The 17,876-nt window shown below is 40.5% G+C and overlaps 1 protein-coding gene across 1 annotated transcript in view; it reads left to right on the top strand.

Annotated features, from left to right (window-relative positions):
* The window catches only part of LOC149847592 (uncharacterized), an 84,159-nt gene that overhangs the window by 56,673 nt on the left and 9,610 nt on the right, over positions 1–17,876 (top strand). The window lies entirely within an intron of this gene.

Below are 17,876 nucleotides of genomic sequence, written 5' to 3' on the forward strand. Positions count from 1 at the left end.
TAATCAGATTTGTGAGTTGTATGCTATGTCACAGGGATTCGGCTAGCAGGGTGCCGCACCCGCGTCGAGTCACTCGACGCGGGCGCGGGTGCGGCACCGGGTGTGGTCAACCCGACCCTGGGTGCGTTGACCGCACCCAGGGTGATTTTTGTCCATTTTTTTGGAATTTTTTTTGGGTTGCTCAGCCCCCTGTCGACCAACCTCACAAAGGAGAAGAAAAGGAGAGGAGGGTTTTTCACCTCGAAAGGCCGCAGCAACGGGGCCGTCGGGGTTGCTCGCTGACGGCGGCGATCATCGGGAACCACGACAACCATAGCAGAGAGGGGACAACGATGGTGCTGTCGCCGGCAGCTGTAAACGTCAGGTGACCGGAAGAAACGAGACCGCCGATGTAACAGGGAGAGAGGCTGAGTGGAAGGGGCGACGACTTTCCCGGCGTCGGGGTTCTGGCGCAGCCGATCGCCAGTCAGGAGGTCACCGCTGATGTCGCAGGTGGCCGCCGGGAGGGCTGCCAAACTCAGAGAAGGGGAGGCGAAGAGGCTCGGAGGTCGGCAACGACGAGGGACACATGCAGCGAAGGTGGGGGATCACTGGAGCTTGGAGGCTGCCGTCGGCTTCGATCGCCGACGTCCTGCGACACAGGGGACGGAGAGGGGGGATGCTTGCGTCGTCGGGGGGTCTGCCGGACTGAGAGAGGAGGCGAACAGGTGGCCGGCGGCGAGTCGCCGGCGCTCGCTGGCCGCAGGGAGGAGCGAGAGGAGAACGGGCGAGGAGAGAGAAGGGGCAAGGGTTTTTGACCCTCGCCCGAGACACCTGCGTCTTTTAAAAGACGCAGGCTCTCGAGGCTTCGAGAACCCGGTTCCGGGTTAGGCTTGGGTCCGGTTCGGACCCGGATCCGGGCCCGACACAGCAGATCAAACCCCCGACACGTGTCTGACACGAGTCTGACACTTTTTTTTTACGGGCATTACACATGGACCTTAACAGCTACCATACATTCATACATATACACTATATATATATATATATATATATATATATATATATATATATATATATATATATATATATATATATATATATATATTACATTTTTGCCCCTGTCGCACCCGGGTTTTTTGGAAGTGCCGAATCCCCGCACCCGCACCCGCACCCGCACCCATGTGACATAGGTTGTATGTCTTGGGTGGATAGGTATTCACTGCTCATAGATGTGGGTTAAGGGGTAGGATCATTTGAACAATAAACTTGATAGGCTGTGGTAGATTAGGTTTTGGTCTAGATAGATTGTAATGAGATAACTATGAATGAGAGTGTAACTCTAGATGATTTAAGCCATTTGTATAACTATTAGTGCTTGTTCTTGAAATTGATGCTTTATCTGCAGTCTGAATGTACCATGGGTTAACATATGGCAACCTTCACAGGAGATTACAACAACAAACAAACAACAACAACAACTACGCCTTCATCCCAAAACAATTGGGGTCAGCGATATGAACCAAAAAAGAAATTCATTTTGGGTCTTCCACATGAATCCTTTTCCTCCAATCATTTCTATCCAACGCCATGTCCTCGGTGAGGTTCAAAGCATTCATATCCTTTCCTATCATCTCCATCCAAGTCTTCCTAGGCCTACCCCGACCTCTTTTAACTAATATATTTTCCCATTTCTCCAACCTTCTAACTGGAGCATCATTAGGCCTTCGCCGAATATGTCCAAACCACCGTAAACGATTCACAGGAGATTAAAGAAAAAAAAATTGTAAATGACTTTACTGTTAATTTTTAGTTGATAATATGTTCAACATGGTGTTTTTAGTTGTTAAGGTCATTAATATTATGCTTTATTGATGCATGTGAAATACTCATTGTTGCGGGCTTACACTGAATATGATGGATTTGCTGACCTCAATAGATTGGTTATGGTGTTTTGATCTAGAGATCCTTATTATAATTTTCTATTTCTTTGCAATATACTCTCCTTCTAGACAACCCCTTGCTTATGTACTGGAATATTGTGCTCCCACCAGGCCTCTAGAGGCCTTTTTGAGATTCTTTTGTTTTTGTATGTATGTGTCCTAGTAAATACCCTCTAAAAGAATGACTTGCGTCACCTTCTTTCCCGAATGTCCTTATCTTGCCTCTTTGAATGCGAGTAAATTTCCTTGTTATTTCTTCAAAATTTCATGGTTGGATTAGGACATGGATCAAGTTTCTCATGAGATTTTAGAGGTTTAAGCTTGGTCTAAGGTGCATAAAACCTTAGTTGATCTTGGTTTGAGATGTTTGTACACGATATTGGTATAAGTGGCTGTAGGTAAGCTAGTTTTGGCTTATAGTTAGGGTAGGAAAATTGATTTTTTTTCTAGAACTTGATTCCTATAGAGACGTGTTCCATCGGTCGTTTGTGCCTTTGGAGTCTGGCGTCGTTCTCCTTAAACTTTTCACTTTATGCGGTTGTAGAAACCCTATCCTTCTTGTTTGAGGTGGTTTATGTTTGGAATTCAATGAATGGTGGATTTTTGTTCTTGATCATCCCATGGAGTTTTGCAGCGAGTTGGTGGCTGTCGAGGTGTATCTTGGCGTTTAAATGTAAAAATCTCTGATTTTTAGATTAGAGATCCGGGCAGATTTTTGGTCTGCAGTCGGTGGTCGCCGAATAACCCGTCTTCTGGGAGCCATATTTCTCCAACTGTACATCTTATTAGGGTGATTTTGATGTCATTAGAAAGCTGGTTTCCTGCTCTCTTTCTGTTCTTTTTACGTTTTTTCTTGATTTCCAGTGCTGGTGACTGAAAAATAGATTAGATTAGTCGGAACATGTACTCGGGTGCCTATTTTTCTCCTATCATAGGCGCATTCTCGGACCTATATCTCAACACTCGTTTCCAGCGAGTTAGGTATCATTGGAAAGCTCTCGAAATCCTCTTTTTATGTTCTTTTGGGAGTCTTTTCATATTCTGTTATTTTTTTAGGCCAAAATCAATGTCAAGGGCTCAAACTAATTCTAGATTGTAGAAACTTTTCTCGATAACTCCACGGCTTTTGGATCGAATCTTGCTTGTCAGGTATCGAAATCTGGTGATTTCACCACCCTTGAGTCCTTGTTTATGTTGACATTACTATTTGGGTGCTCTTGTACTACATTTGGATGTCCTTAGGTGAGGGTTTCTTTCGGATCTAGTTCCTCACCATGCGATCTGCCTTCTTATGCATCGGGTCCGGTGAGAAAGCCATTTCTCGTGAAAGTAAACTTTGGTTTTCAAAACTTTTAGTTAAAGAAAAAATATTTTCTTTCGAGTGTCCTTTTTGCTTTCCTAGGTAGACACCTTAACTATATTGTTTGCTTGCATATCTTTAGCTAAGAAATTTAACTAGAAACCCTTGTTGGAGCAAATCTTGCCACGTAGAATTTTTAGGGAAATATCACAACTTTAATAAGTTAGTCTTTCATTTTCTCTAGGACATTGCTTGCATTGTCTTTGCTTCTCTCTTGATTTGTCCTCCCTTTTTAGGACTTTAATTGTAGAGCCTCAGTTTTCTTGCTTGGTTTTCAAAACCCCCATTATGTCCTATATTTTGGATCTTTGAATCCCCTCCAAGGAGGTCGAGTACTCGCCCACAAGTACCAGGAGCCATAAATCGGGTTTACAGCGAAGGGTCCGACAATTAGTAAGCCTTACCTAGTAGAACCCTGTGGAGTGACCTCACAAACACGTGGAGCATACAAGGAGATTTAGGAAAACTTGTTTTTCGAAAATCTGATTTGTGTGGTGTGTCTTGTTTGGACCCTTGATTGCACATAGAACCTAGACCAATGGTTAGGGATACAAAGGACTCCCATATGGAGCCTCCTAAGAATCCTAACCAACAAAAGTTAGCACAGGGTTTCGAGAACCCTGACCCAAATTTACAACTTGAATCATAGTCCAAGAACCACCCAAATGTACTGGTAAGAAGCCCAAGGCATAGGGAGTTGCAAGGCTTATTAGGGGACATTTTCAACTTGGGGATGGTGACCTGTTGGAGGTGGATCCTTTTGAACGAGCAGACGGGGAAGAAACTGATCTGGATGATGAGGAAGGGAAATCCAGTTTATCCCTCAGGCTTTAGATAAAGGTAAGGGGATACCCCAAGATCTGCAAAATGAGAATACTGCTTTGTATATCATATTGTATCATGCAACACAAAACTATATCATATTGTATCCTGATATAAAATAACAGAGCTGAATACTCCAAACCGTATTCTATGCAGACCTTATACTAGGCCCAATCTGATCCATGGTAACCACGGTTGCTTTTTGCAGATAAGCTATCACCAAGGCACAATGACACCAGCACACTGGGATGAGTTCATTTGAGCTAAAAATGAATCTAGTGATCTCAAACCTGAGTTTGTTGGTTGCAGGTTGCTACCTGAAGTAGATAACCTGATGTAGTTTGCCTCCAAAATGGGCCTCCTGGGCCAATTTATAATTGATCTATGTCCAAAAAATTTGACCCATAGGCTTGAGCCCAATTGATTATTAAATTGGGCATTGAGAAATCTTTGATCACTAGATGATGAGAACTTGAATTTTGTGAGTGGAATTATTCAATTCAATTGCTAATTCCTGCAAACCAAGAAACAAAGCAAAAGATATGGAGATGAATGTGCAAATAAATAAGGTTTAGATGATCGTGACTTCATGCGCAAGATTCAAAAGAAAGAAATTGCAGAGGATTTGAAGAAAATGAAATCAAGAAGGGCAGTTGGCCCAGATGGTATACCTATCGTGGCTTGAAAATGCTTGGGAGAGAAAGGTTTAGAATGGTTGACAAATCTTTTTAACAAGATTTGGTGGACAAATAAGATGCCTAATGAGTGGAGGAAGAGTACTTTGGTGCCTCTATATAAGAATAAAGGTGATATACAAGATTGCACAAACTATAGTGGTATAAAACTCATGAGTCATACTATGAAACTTTGGGAGAGGGTGATTGAGTCTAGGTTGAGGAAGGTTGTCATGATATCGGAGAATCAATTTGGTTTTATGTCTGAAAGATCAACTATGGAAGCTATACATCTTCTTAGACAACTTATTGAGAGAAATAGAGAGAGGAACAAAGATTTGCATATGGTTTTTATTGATTTAGAGAAGGCATACGATAGAGTACCTAGGGACGTTCTCTGGTGGACAATGATGATGAAAGGTGTTTCTCTCAAGTACATTAGTATAATTAAAGATATGTATTAAAGAGTAGTAACCAATGTCTGCACTTGTGGAGGGGTGACAACCAATTTTCCTATAACGGTTGAGTTACATCAAGGATCTGCTTTAAGCCCTTTCCTATTTGCTATAGTGATGGATGAGCTTACGAGATCAATTCAAGAAAATGTGCCGTGGTGTATGTTGTTTGCTGATGATATTGTTTTGATTGATGAGTCTAGAACTGGGGTTAATGCTAAGTTAGAATTATTGAGACAGACATTGGAAGCAAGATGTTTTAAGTTGAGTAAGAGTAAAACAAAATATATGGAATGTCGGTTTTGTAATGACCTCAATTTTGATAATTATTCATTCAAATTTATTTGAAAATAACAGGTGTTTTTCTAACTTTGGGCCTTGGATCCGTTATCGGATCCGTAAAAGAATCCATAAATAACCCACAAAGGGGCGTCAAATTATACTTATAGTAATTTTTAATTAAATAAATAATTAATAGTATTTATAAGAAGAAAAATAAATGAATTTTTGTATATAGGGGTCGGACCCATAGTTGGATCCACCCGGATCCAACTGAGGATCCGCTGTGCAGGGGCGAACCAGAACCATTTTTGAAATGGATCCTGTATCGCGGGTCCCGGGCTCGGACCCGGACACGAGTTCAGTTTTAAAAGAGGGGAGGGGCGTTAAAATAGGAATCGTGCCTAGGGCACGATTCTTGTTTTCAAGAATCTGAAACAGAAGGTTACGCAGGGCGTAACCAACCCTGCAACTTGCGAAAATGGTTCGGTGGGCCGATAAAAGGAGTGGAGAGGGGTTTTTCCCTCTTCACTCAGTCGATCTCTCTCCCCCATCTATCTCGCCTCTCCCTCTCGTTTTCGTGCGCTCCGGAAAACGGGTGATCGTCGGCGAACTTCGGCCACCAACAACCACGACAACAGCCGTGAGTGGAGCTTTGGCCACCAGCCACCACCGAAGGCCACAGCAACAGTGAGGAGCGTCAGCCGCGGCCCTGCTTTCGTGATTGCCGCCGTTGATCGCCGGAGAAATCTTCAATAAGGTACGGGACTTCTTGGAATCGGGGTGAAGAATCGAACATGGGTTCGATTCCATGGGTGGATTGAGGGGATGATTTGGGGATTAGGTTGTTCCCCATTTCGAAAACCCAAATCGATTTGGGGATTTGGCTGTTTACCCCATTTCGAAAACCCAAACGATTTGGGGATTTTCAGTTTTTCTGATAAAAGGGGGAGGTTTGATGTATGTTAAAGGGCTTAAGACCTCGGTTAATGTATTTGTTTTGGATTTTTACTAAGAAGGCTTACAAATTTCTGATGGGGACAAATACCCTGAAATCGTGAAACAGGGGTTTTCCCTGTTTCGGCCACCCTGAACGATTGGTTTGGGAATGAAGGTTTCTTTTTGTTTTGATTGACAGTCCTTGTGATAATCGATCTGCATTGTTGGTTTTTGTCATTTTATGCATGATATTAGTGAGATCAGTGTATTTAAGTTAAAGTCTTGTGCTGTGAAATATAATTTTTGTAATCTATTTTCTGTGAGATGAAGAAGAATAGAGGAAATTACAGGTTTCTGGAAATATTTGTGCTAGCCCAGTACATTGATACGTTAGGCTGTTTCCCTTATGGAAAGATTTATTTTCTTACTTATGGGATGCTGCTGAAGTTCATGAGAAATGTTCATGTTAGGGTAAATTAAAGTTTTAGGGTGTTTAGTAGACTCTTGAATTGGGAAATTCCTGAATAGTTTGGGTTTCGGTTATTGTGATTGAATAACCAGATTGGGGTTCCTTCACCGTGAATATGCATAGGATGTGGGGATATATTTGATTCTGAAGTTTTTAATTTTTACATAACCTATTAATGGCAGATTGTAGCATATACCATGAGTTTTCCTTTGTTTTCTCTGCCAAGTGTTCTATGCTTGGATAAACTAGAGTAACAATACTTTAAAGTCATGCAAACAGTTGATCTTGTGTATGGAGCTAAGTCTTGATATCATTACTTACCTGAAATGCGCTGTAATTGAATCTGTATACTTGAAATCTTGGAAACCAAGTTCATAAAGAATGTTTGGAAATTGTAGTTTCTGTTGATAATGGAGTAAGTTGGTCTCATAAATTTACTGCAAAAATCTTAATGTGTTGTTTCCATAATGTAGCATTGTATGCTGGACTGAGAGGTTGGATTTCCAGAAATTGAAGTTATAAGTTCGATTTGATATTGGTTATTTTGATATCAAAAGGGGACTGTGTGATATGCATATAGGCAATTTCTTGTTAATTAATTTTTGAAACTTGCTATCCTAAAAAACAGAACACTGTTATGTATACTAAAACAGGGAATAGATGGGTTTGATGATGCAACACCATTCGATGTTTTAAATTATTAAAAGTCAGCATGTGTTCCAGCTGACTGCGTGTTTATGTATACATATATATATATATAGTTAGATATATATATATATAGTTAGATATATATATATATATAGTTAGATATATATATATATATATATATATATATATATATATATATATATATATATATATATATACACACACACGTCCTGATTTCTAGTGGCAGGGCTGATTTCCATATGTTTTCATTGTTAGCCGAATGATGTTAATCGGACTTCCTATTTTCATAAATGAATATACAAAGTTCTAAACCATTATAACATGAATGCACTGCTTCTAGGTTCATGAACTGTTAAAGTCCGACAGAATCTTGCATGCATTACCTAATGTAATGCTGTAGGCCATCTATTGGCATAAGATGGTGCTTGAGTGTAGTAGGGATCATTAAAACATAACCTGAAAATTTTCAGTTGTGTATAATAGTGCTCATGTTACACTGTTTAGGGAGGATGGATACATAAAACTGAAATTTTATATATGTAATGTATCTTGCTTGGATGTCTCTAGCTGAACATTATATTTTTGGCTAGAATCCATGTGTTAATTAAAAGCTTGTCTATTGGATTGTATGAAAACACTTGCCGTGGAGGTTTATGTTTTCACTTGACTGTTATGATTATGGTACGCATGAGTGGAGCATGATTCAATTATTAGTAATGCTTCTTGAACATGTACGCTTGATTTATATGTGAAATGGTACATGTACACTCATACCCTGAAAGAAACCATGGATTGGTTAATGCCCGTATGTGATGTAGGTAACACACACATATTGAAAATGCGTATGAATGAATTATGACATGCATTTGTTTGGGTGTATGATTGCATAAGTGCACATTTTTGTGGCACTATTGGCCTAGTGTTATAAATAAAACACTAATTTGGTTTTATTATGTGGTGCATTGATGGCATGAATGGACATCATCGGCCTGGAGAGCCGTGAGTTTGGTTTGCTTTCACATATGTTTTTAAATGCATCACTTGAACCACATGAGATGGTTTGACACTTTACTACACTGTTCTAATGGTTTATACGGGCTGGAGTCCTGAATGGGTCCCTGCAAGGGAGGATGCGGGGTTTTCACTTTACTTTTGCATATGTGTGGCAAACTTAAAGAATGAACTTTAAATAAAAATAATGAATAAGAACAGTGTAATATACATTCTGGGATATCTCATCTCGAGTATGAGAATCTTGGATATCCGGTCTTGGGGAGACTGTGAGGATACAAAAACTCCGTGTGCGTTGTTGCCCCTGAACCCGATATTGAGGTTCTTCTCCTGGCCACGGTTTTAGGGAGAGCCCACCACTTTACCCGGGAGTGGTGTGTTAGTCACAGCTGTGAGTTTATGGTACCAAGGAAGTGGCACTTGTGGGCGTGGGGTGTCCCTTGTGTCCCCGACATTAGATGTGGAGGTCTAATGTTCCGATGGATGGTGCTGTTTCCTGATATCGGTCGAGGGCTAAGTTGGAACCCAGTAATAAAATACAAATTGTTTGTTAAGCTACCCTGGGAACCTACTTGACCTCGGGGTTTGTACCCGTTTGGTGTATCAGCGGGCCACGGTAATTAAAAAGAGGAACTTAAGGATGTGTGCATCTAATAGGGCATGCATATGGAAAGATGGAACTTAAATGAAAGATAACAGAAGAAATCATGCATTGCACATAATCATGCATTTTTCTGTTATGCATTAGATCATGCATGTTCGAATCATTCTTGATATCATGACATCATTTGGTGGTAGCATATGATTTACTTTGTGAAATCATGCTGAAAGGTTTGATTATTTTGTTATTGATATATGACACTGCTTTAATGTTCTTGACTGGTGAGTATATGCAATTATTGGTAGTTATGAATATTTAAATGTTGCAAATTTTATATCTGTACTCACTGCATGAAATCTTATCCATGTTCTTTCTCTCACCTGTTTTCTTTAGAAGTAGCTGTGCTCAGAATTTCGGTTCTGACACCCTACTTTGTTGGTTTTTCACAGGAAATGGTGAACAGTGAAGTTGGACATGCATCTGGGGATGGATGAGTTATACTTGGGCTTGTCAGCTTTAGTAGAGGACATAATGGCTCTTTCTTTTGTCTTTCAGTTCTTTTAAATTCTGCAATTGTTATTTTACTTCAGTTGAAGAAAACCTTGTCTTTGAAATTTTCTTACTCATTAATAAAAGAGTTTTAGTTGGTTGATATGGATGATAATTGCAACTTCGTTTGTGGTGGATGGGCTATCCAATGGAAAGTGGAACTGTGAGGACCCCAGATCTCTGGGAAGGTTTCCGCAATTCTTAGAAAAAAAAATATTCCGCATTTTTAAAGGGTATGAGTTGGGGTCGTTACATGTTTGGTATCAGAGCCCACCACAAAGACTTGCAATTTTGATAATCTTTTGAGTATTAAAATTTTTACGTTGGTATGTGAGCCCTGTCCTAAAGCGTTGACAAGTGTGACTCGTCCTCCAGAGCAGTCTTATTCACTGGTATGGTTATTTAATACTTTTACTTTAATTATGTGAATTCTGTGTGATTGATTGCAATTATAATTTAATAAGTCTTGATATGGTTACGTGAACGATTATTGTTCGTGATCAATCCTAAGGGGGTAGGATAAGTAAGAGTCTAATTTGTAGAAAGGATGTGCGTTGTAGATGTCGCATTATACCCGTAGAGGTGCTTCGTCCTCTACTGCTGCTCTCACGGACTGGCAGGACCAAAGGGATTTTATGATAGAGGCCATTCACACTCTGACCGAGACCATGACGGCTCAAGCAACACAAACAGCGCAGGCGCTGCAAGCGGCCCAGAACCTCCAGGCGGCACTGGCTGCACAAACGGCGCAAGCGGCACATGCTGCTCAGGCAGCCGCACAAGCAGCAGCTCGTGACCCTCCTGTCAATGTTGTTTTAAACGCGGGTGGCGTTTCCTTCGAAAAGTTCCTGAAGTTGGATCCGCCAACTTTTTCAGAAGAGGCAAACCCAGAGGCAGCGGAGAACTGGGTTGAGGAGTTGGAACGGGTGTTCGACGTCTTGTCTGTTCCTGAGGAGAGAAAGACATCTTTTGGCACGTACCGTCTGAAGGGCGATGCCAAGAAGTGGTGGGATACCCTGCGAAGGGTGAAGTACGCCGATTGGGACGAGATCCCCTGGGAGAAGTTCAAGGAAGAGTTTCTGGACACTTATTTGCCCGCATACGCTGAGGAACAGATGCAATGGGAGTTTCTTGATTTAACTCAGGGAACCATGAGTCTGGTAGATTACACTACCAAGTTCCGGAACCTCGAGAGGTACTGTCCGAACCTCTTCAGAAATGAGAAGGCAAGAGCATCGAAGTTCGTGCACGGGCTAAAGGATGGATTACGAGCTCGCGTACTGTCAGGTCGGCCTCCTACCTTGGCCGATGCGATCGAGTCAGCCACGGTTCTGACCAAGGACTGGGAGAGGTCTAGGAATATATCACAAAAGGGAAGCACAAATGGAGGGGATGCTTCGGGTAGAAAGAAAAAGGACCCACCTACAGGCGGAAAGACTCAGGGTGGCAAGAAGCAGCGGACCTATAATGGGCAACAGCAGGGAAAGGCCCCACCAACATGTCGTAGGTGCGGCAAGAACCATCCACTAGGTTTTTGCCCGTTGTTCAAAGGAAATTGTTTTCAGTGTCAACAACTAGGGCACATTGCTCCTTTTTGTCCGAACAAGCCAGCAGCTCAGGTAGGATAACAACAGATACCTCAACCGCAACAGGGTCAACGGAAGACTAATGGGAGAGTTTATGCTGTTACGACTGCTACTCAGGACGATCAGACTGATCTGGTCTAAGGTATCTTCTTAGTTGTCAATCGTTTGTACTCGTGTGATAATTGATTTTAGTACTACTCACATTTAGTACCTTCTAATTTCGCGGACGAAATTCTTTTAAGGGGGTAGGGATGTAATGACCTCAATTTTGATAATTATTCATTCAAATTTATTTGAAAATAACAGGTGTTTTTCTAACTTTGGGCCTCGGATCCGTTATCGGATCCATAAAAGAATCCATAAATAACCCACAAAGGGGTGTCAAATTATACTTATAGTAATTTTTAATTAAATAAATAATTAATAGTATTTATAAGAAGAAAAATACATGAATTTTTGTATATAGGGGTCGGACCCATAGTTGGATCCACCCGGATCCAACTGAGGATCCGCTGTGCAGGGGCGAATCAGAACCATTTTTGAAATGGATCCTGTATCGCGGGTCCTGGGCTCGGACCCGGACCCGAGTTCAGTTTTAAAAGAGGGGAGGGGCGTTAAAATAGGAATCGTGCCTAGGGCACGATTCTTGTTTTCAAGAATATGAAACAGAAGGTTACGCAGGGCGTAACCAACCCTGCAACTTGCGAAAATGGTTCGGTGGGCCGATAAAAGGAGGAGTGGAGAGGGGTTTTTCCCTCTTCACTCAGTCGATCTCTCTCCCCCATCTATCTCGCCTCTCCCTCTCGTTTTCGTGCGCTCCGGAAAAGGGGTGGTCGCCGGCGAACTTCGGCCACCAACAACCACGACAGCAGCCGTGAGTGGAGCTTTGGCCACCAGCCACCACCGAAGGCCACGACAACAGTGAGGAGCGTCAGCCGCGGCCCTGCTTTCGCGATTGCCGCCGTTGATCGCCGGAGAAATCTTCAATAAGGTACGGGACTTCTTGGAATCGGGGTGAAGAATCGAACATGGGTTCGATTCCATGGGTGGATTGAGGGGAGGATTTGGGGATTAGGTTGTTCCCCATTTCGAAAACCCAAATCGATTTGGGGATTTGGCTGTTTACCCCATTTCGAAAACCCAAACGATTTGGGGATTTTCAGTTTTTCTGATAAAAGGGGGGGGGGGGGGTTTGATGTGTTAAAATGTAAAACTGTACATATATGTATATATAATAATATTATATTATTATATATATATAAATACATTTTTAATTTCTTTCTTTTCTGTATTTTTTTTCCTTTATTTTTATTTTTTGTCTTTATGTCATCTAGTTCAGTTTGAACTAGAATGACTGTTGCTAGTCAAGTCCTGTCCAGACTTGACTAGCAATAGAGCTGTTGGACTGACACAGTCCAACAGCTCTTAATAGAGCTGTTGGACTGACACATTCCAACAGCTCTAAATAGAGCTGTTGGACTGTGCCCAACAGGTCTATTGAGTCCTCTTTCAGCTGTGTATATAAAGGGGTGCAGCCCCTCTTGTATTTCACTCCAATGCTTCTTAAGCAATTGGTTTTTCATATCAATAAAGAATACATTTTTATTTTTATTTTGTTTCCAGTTATACCCTTTTTAAGGGTTATGCTTTAGTGTCATTCTTGACACTTGCTCTTGTTAATCAAAGCTCGTGTTTCGAAGATCCCCATTTCATTTCATGGTATCAGAGCCGCGGAAGTACTAAATCTTGAGGAAAAGCTGCCTCGGTTTCCGTGCCCGTTTGCAAAAGTGTTCGCCACTTGAAGAGAAATGTTTTATCACTTCATTGAAGAAGATTTCACATCTTGTTGTATTGTTTTTTTTTTTTTCTTTCTCATTTTCCTTCTTGTTTCTCTTCTATCCCTATTCTTTCTCTCCTTGCTTCATGAATGACAATGATAAAGTCACCATCATGCCTATGAAACTAAGCGATACGAACTATGTAACATGGGCTTCAATCATGAAGCACCATATATGGGGAAAAGGCTTATGGGGGATTGTGGATGGTTCCGATTCGGAACCTAAGCTATCTCTTACTAAAAAGGAGGGAGATAAAGACGTCCCTCTATCGGAAGAAGAGAAAATCACGGCTATTGCCTCATACGAGAAGAAATGGAAAGAATGAAGAATATCTCATGCGAAGATAATGTCATGGCTTATCAATAGCGTTGACATCAAAAAATGCTCAAGTCTTGCCAAATTTGATCATGCCGATAAGGCATGGGAATACCTTAAGAATATGTATTCCCTTAAAGATATTGCACACGTGTGCAACCTCCAAGAAAAAGTTCGAATGATGACACAAGGAGACAAAACTATTCGTGAATATTACAATGGGTTGTCCGAACTTTGGGAAGAACTTTCCCTTTTAGAACCAAAGTGGCATTGTGCCGAAGACATCGAGCTTCGTCAGAAACAACTCGATGTTGAACATTTTTACCAGTTTATCACTGGATTAAGGCCGGAATTTGAAACCACTAAACCACTTCACCGGGGAAAAATTCCTTCTATTGTTGAAACTATTGAAGAGTTAACAATGGAAGAAAATCGTCTCCGGAAAGGTTCTTTAAAAATTGAAGATGATTCCGTTTTAGCCGTGTCTAGACCAGGGAATCATGTTCGATCATATAGGCCTCCTCACTTTAACCGACAAAATGGTGACTATGATAAGAAGAAAGTTATTTGTCATCACTGTCATGAACCGGGACACTACAGGCCACAATGTCCCAAACTTAAGGAGTTGAGAGAAAAAAGAGCTGCAATTGCTGGATCGGAGCCTAAAGATCAGGATGCACCAGTTTCCCTGGCCCAACTAATGGAGATCCTTCAGCCTCTCATCAAAGGTGCCTCTTCCTCATCTGAAGCTTCAACCGGCGCAGCAGCCTCATCTTTTTCTGATTTAGGTAAAATTTCTTGGCTTCTTGACTCTGGTGCATCTTTTCATATGACCCCAAATAATCAAAGTCTATCCAAATGTGTTAAAAATAAAACAAGTGTGTCAAAGGTCTTTACTGCTGATGGGACTTCTCTTGAAATAGAAGGAATAGGAGATTTTGAAAAAATTTATAAAACAAAAAATTTTTTTATTCCAGAAATTAGACATGTTCCCAAATTAAATTTAAATCTTTTATCTGTATCTCAAATTTCTGATTATGGGTGTAATATTTCTTTTTCTTCTCATGGTTGTTGGGTACAGGATCGCCAGTCAGGCAAGCTGATTGGGGAAGGCCATAGAGAAGGAGGACTCTATTACATGGATTTTTTGGAAATGCTGAAGAAAGCTTTTTGTTATAATATTCAAAAAATAGAGTTGGAACTGTGGCATAAGAGACTTGGTCACCCACATATAGCCAAAATCCAACATTTTCCAAATCTAGGGAAATTTTGTAACTCTGAATCATTTGATTGTAAAGATTGTATTCTCGGCAAAATGAAAAGATTACCATTTCAGAACAGAACCTTTTTCTCTTCAAGACCACTTGAATTAATACACTCGGATGTTTGGGGTCCTGCACCAGTAATTTCTAAAGGAGGATTTGTTTACTATGTTATTTTTGTCGATGATTTCTCCCGACATACGTGGATGTACTTTCTCAAACATAAGTCTGAAGTATTTTCATACTTTCAAACTTTTCATAATATGGTTAAAAACAAATTTCAAAATGATATTACTATTTTTCGCACAGATTCAGGGGGAGAGTTTTTATCCATAGATTTTCAAAATTATCTTAAATTGCATGGCATCACACATCAAAGATCTTGTCCTTATACACCTCAACAAAATGGACTGGCAGAACGAAAACATCGCCATATTATAGAAACCACTAGAACTTTATTAATAGCAAATCAAGTCCCTAAAGACTTTTGGGCAGAAGCTGCCTTAACTGCCACCTATCTCATTAATAGGATGCCATCTTCTTCGTTACAAAATATCACTCCCATTGAAAAACTTATGAACATTTCTCCAGACTACTCTAGATTAAGAATATTTGGGTGCAAATGTTTCATATTTACTGACAAAAATGATAAACTTTCCCCTCGTGCGATTCCCTGTGCCTTTTTAGGATATGCTGAAAACCAGAAAGGTTATAGATGTTTTGACTTCAAAAATAATAAACTATATGTGTCTAGAAATGTTTCCTTTCTTGAAAAGGAGAGCTTCTTTGATTTTAGAAAATTAAAAGACGTCACTGAGTACTCCTTTTTGCTAGATCTAACATCAACATCTGATGAATATGACCTTGATTGTAACTTTGATGATGCAACAACAACAACAACAACAACAACAACTACGCCTTCATCCCAAAACAATTGGGGTCAGCGATATGAACCAAAAAAGAAATTCATTTTGGGTCTTCCACATGAATCCTTTTCCTCCAATCATTTCTATCCAACGCCATGTCCTCGGTGAGGTTCAAAGCATTCATATCCTTTCCTATCATCTCCATCCAAGTCTTCCTAGGCCTACCCCGACCTCTTTTAACTAATATATTTTCCCATTTCTCCAACCTTCTAACTGGAGCATCATTAGGCCTTCGCCGAATATGTCCAAACCACCGTAAACGATTCTCTCGCATCTTATTTTCAATGGGTGCAACACCTACCTTCTTACGTATCTCTTCGTTCCGAATCTTATCTTTTATTGTATTTCCACACATCCATCTAAGCATCCGCATCTCAGCTACACTCATTTTTTGAATATGATGTCTCTTGGCAGCCCAACATTCCGTACCATATAGTAAAGCGGGTCTAATAGTCGTCCTATAAAACTTTCCCTTCAACCGCAATGGCATTCTACGATCGCACAGCACTCCAGTAGCACTTTTCCATTTCATCCACCCAACCTTTATCCTATGATTTACATCTCCATCAATTTCTCCATACTTTTGAATGATGGATCCCAAATATTTGAAATAATCATTCACCGGTATATCTTGCTCACCAAGCTTCACTACACTCCCATCACTACTTCGTTGCTTACTAAACCGACATTCCATATATTCAGTCTTACTCTTACTCAACTTAAAACCTCTAGCTTCCAATGTCTGTCTCCATAATTCTAACTTAGCATTAACCCCAGCTCTAGACTCATCAATCAAAACAATATCATCAGCAAACAACATACACCACGGTACATTTTCTTGAATTGATCTCGTAAGCTCATCCATCACTATCGCAAATAGGAAAGGGCTTAAAGCAGATCCTTGATGTAACCCAACCGTTATCGGAAAATTGGTTGACACCCCTCCACAAGTGCGGACATTGGTTACTACTCCTTCATACATATCTTTAATTATACTAATGTACTTGAGAGAAACACCTTTCTTCATCATTGTCCACCAGAGAACGTCCCTAGGTACTCTATCGTATGCCTTCTCTAAATCAATAAAAACCATATGCAAATCTTTGTTCCTTTCTCTATATCTTTCAATAAGTTGTCTAAGAAGATGTATAGCTTCCATAGTTGATCTTCCAGGCATAAAACCAAATTGATTCTCCGATATCATGACAACCTTCCTCAACCTAGACTCAATCACCCTCTCCCAAAGTTTCATAGTATGACTCATGAGTTTTATACCACGATAGTTTGTGCAATCTTGTATATCACCCTTATTCTTATATAAAGGCACCAAAGTACTCTTCCTCCACTCATTAGGCATCTTATTTGTTCGCCAAATCAAGTTAAAAAGATTTGTCAACCATTCTAAACCTTTCTCTCCCAAGCATTTCCAAGCCTCGATAGGTATACCATCTGGGCCAACTGCCCTTCTTGATTTCATTTTCTTCAAAGCCTCTGCAATTTCTTTCTTTTGAATCTTGCGCATGAAGTCACGATTTATCTCATGAAAAGGAATGGAGAAGTCTCCAAGATCTTGAGCATGACTATCATTAAATAGCTTATCAAAATAATCTTTCCATCTCTCCTTAATCTCCTCATCTTTGACTAAAACCCTTTGCGTTTCATCTTTGATACATCTAACCATACCCAAATCCTTCGATTTCCTATCTCTCATCTTTGCAAGCCTATAAATATCCTTCTCGCCTTCTTTGGTATCCAACTTGTCATAAACCTCCTTATATACCTTAGCCCTCGCGTTTCGAACAACTTTTTTAGCTTCCTTCTTTGCTATCATATACTTCTCCAAATTCTCATTATCACGACTCTTACTTAGATTTCTATAACACTCTCTTTTAACCTTAATAGCTAATTTGACATCCTCATTCCACCATGATGTATCCTTACCTAGTGGTGCACCGCCTTTAGACTCACCCAATACCTCCTTAGCTACCTTTCTCATACCACCCGCTATCTTATTCCACATTGATTCTGAATCCTCCTCGAGACACCAATCAACTTCCTTAACTACCTGCTCTACAAACATTCCTTGTTTAGCTCCTTTCAGTGCCCACCACTTAATTCTAGGATCTATCCTATGTCTATCCCTTTTGCGGCATTGTCTAATTCTAAGATCTAAAATTAAGACTCTATGTTGTGTAGCTA

The sequence above is a fragment of the Nuphar pumila genome, chromosome 2 (genome assembly GCF_984573655.1).
Source record: "Nuphar pumila chromosome 2, dmNupPumi1.hap1.1, whole genome shotgun sequence".
Classification (NCBI taxonomy): domain Eukaryota; kingdom Viridiplantae; phylum Streptophyta; class Magnoliopsida; order Nymphaeales; family Nymphaeaceae; genus Nuphar; species Nuphar pumila.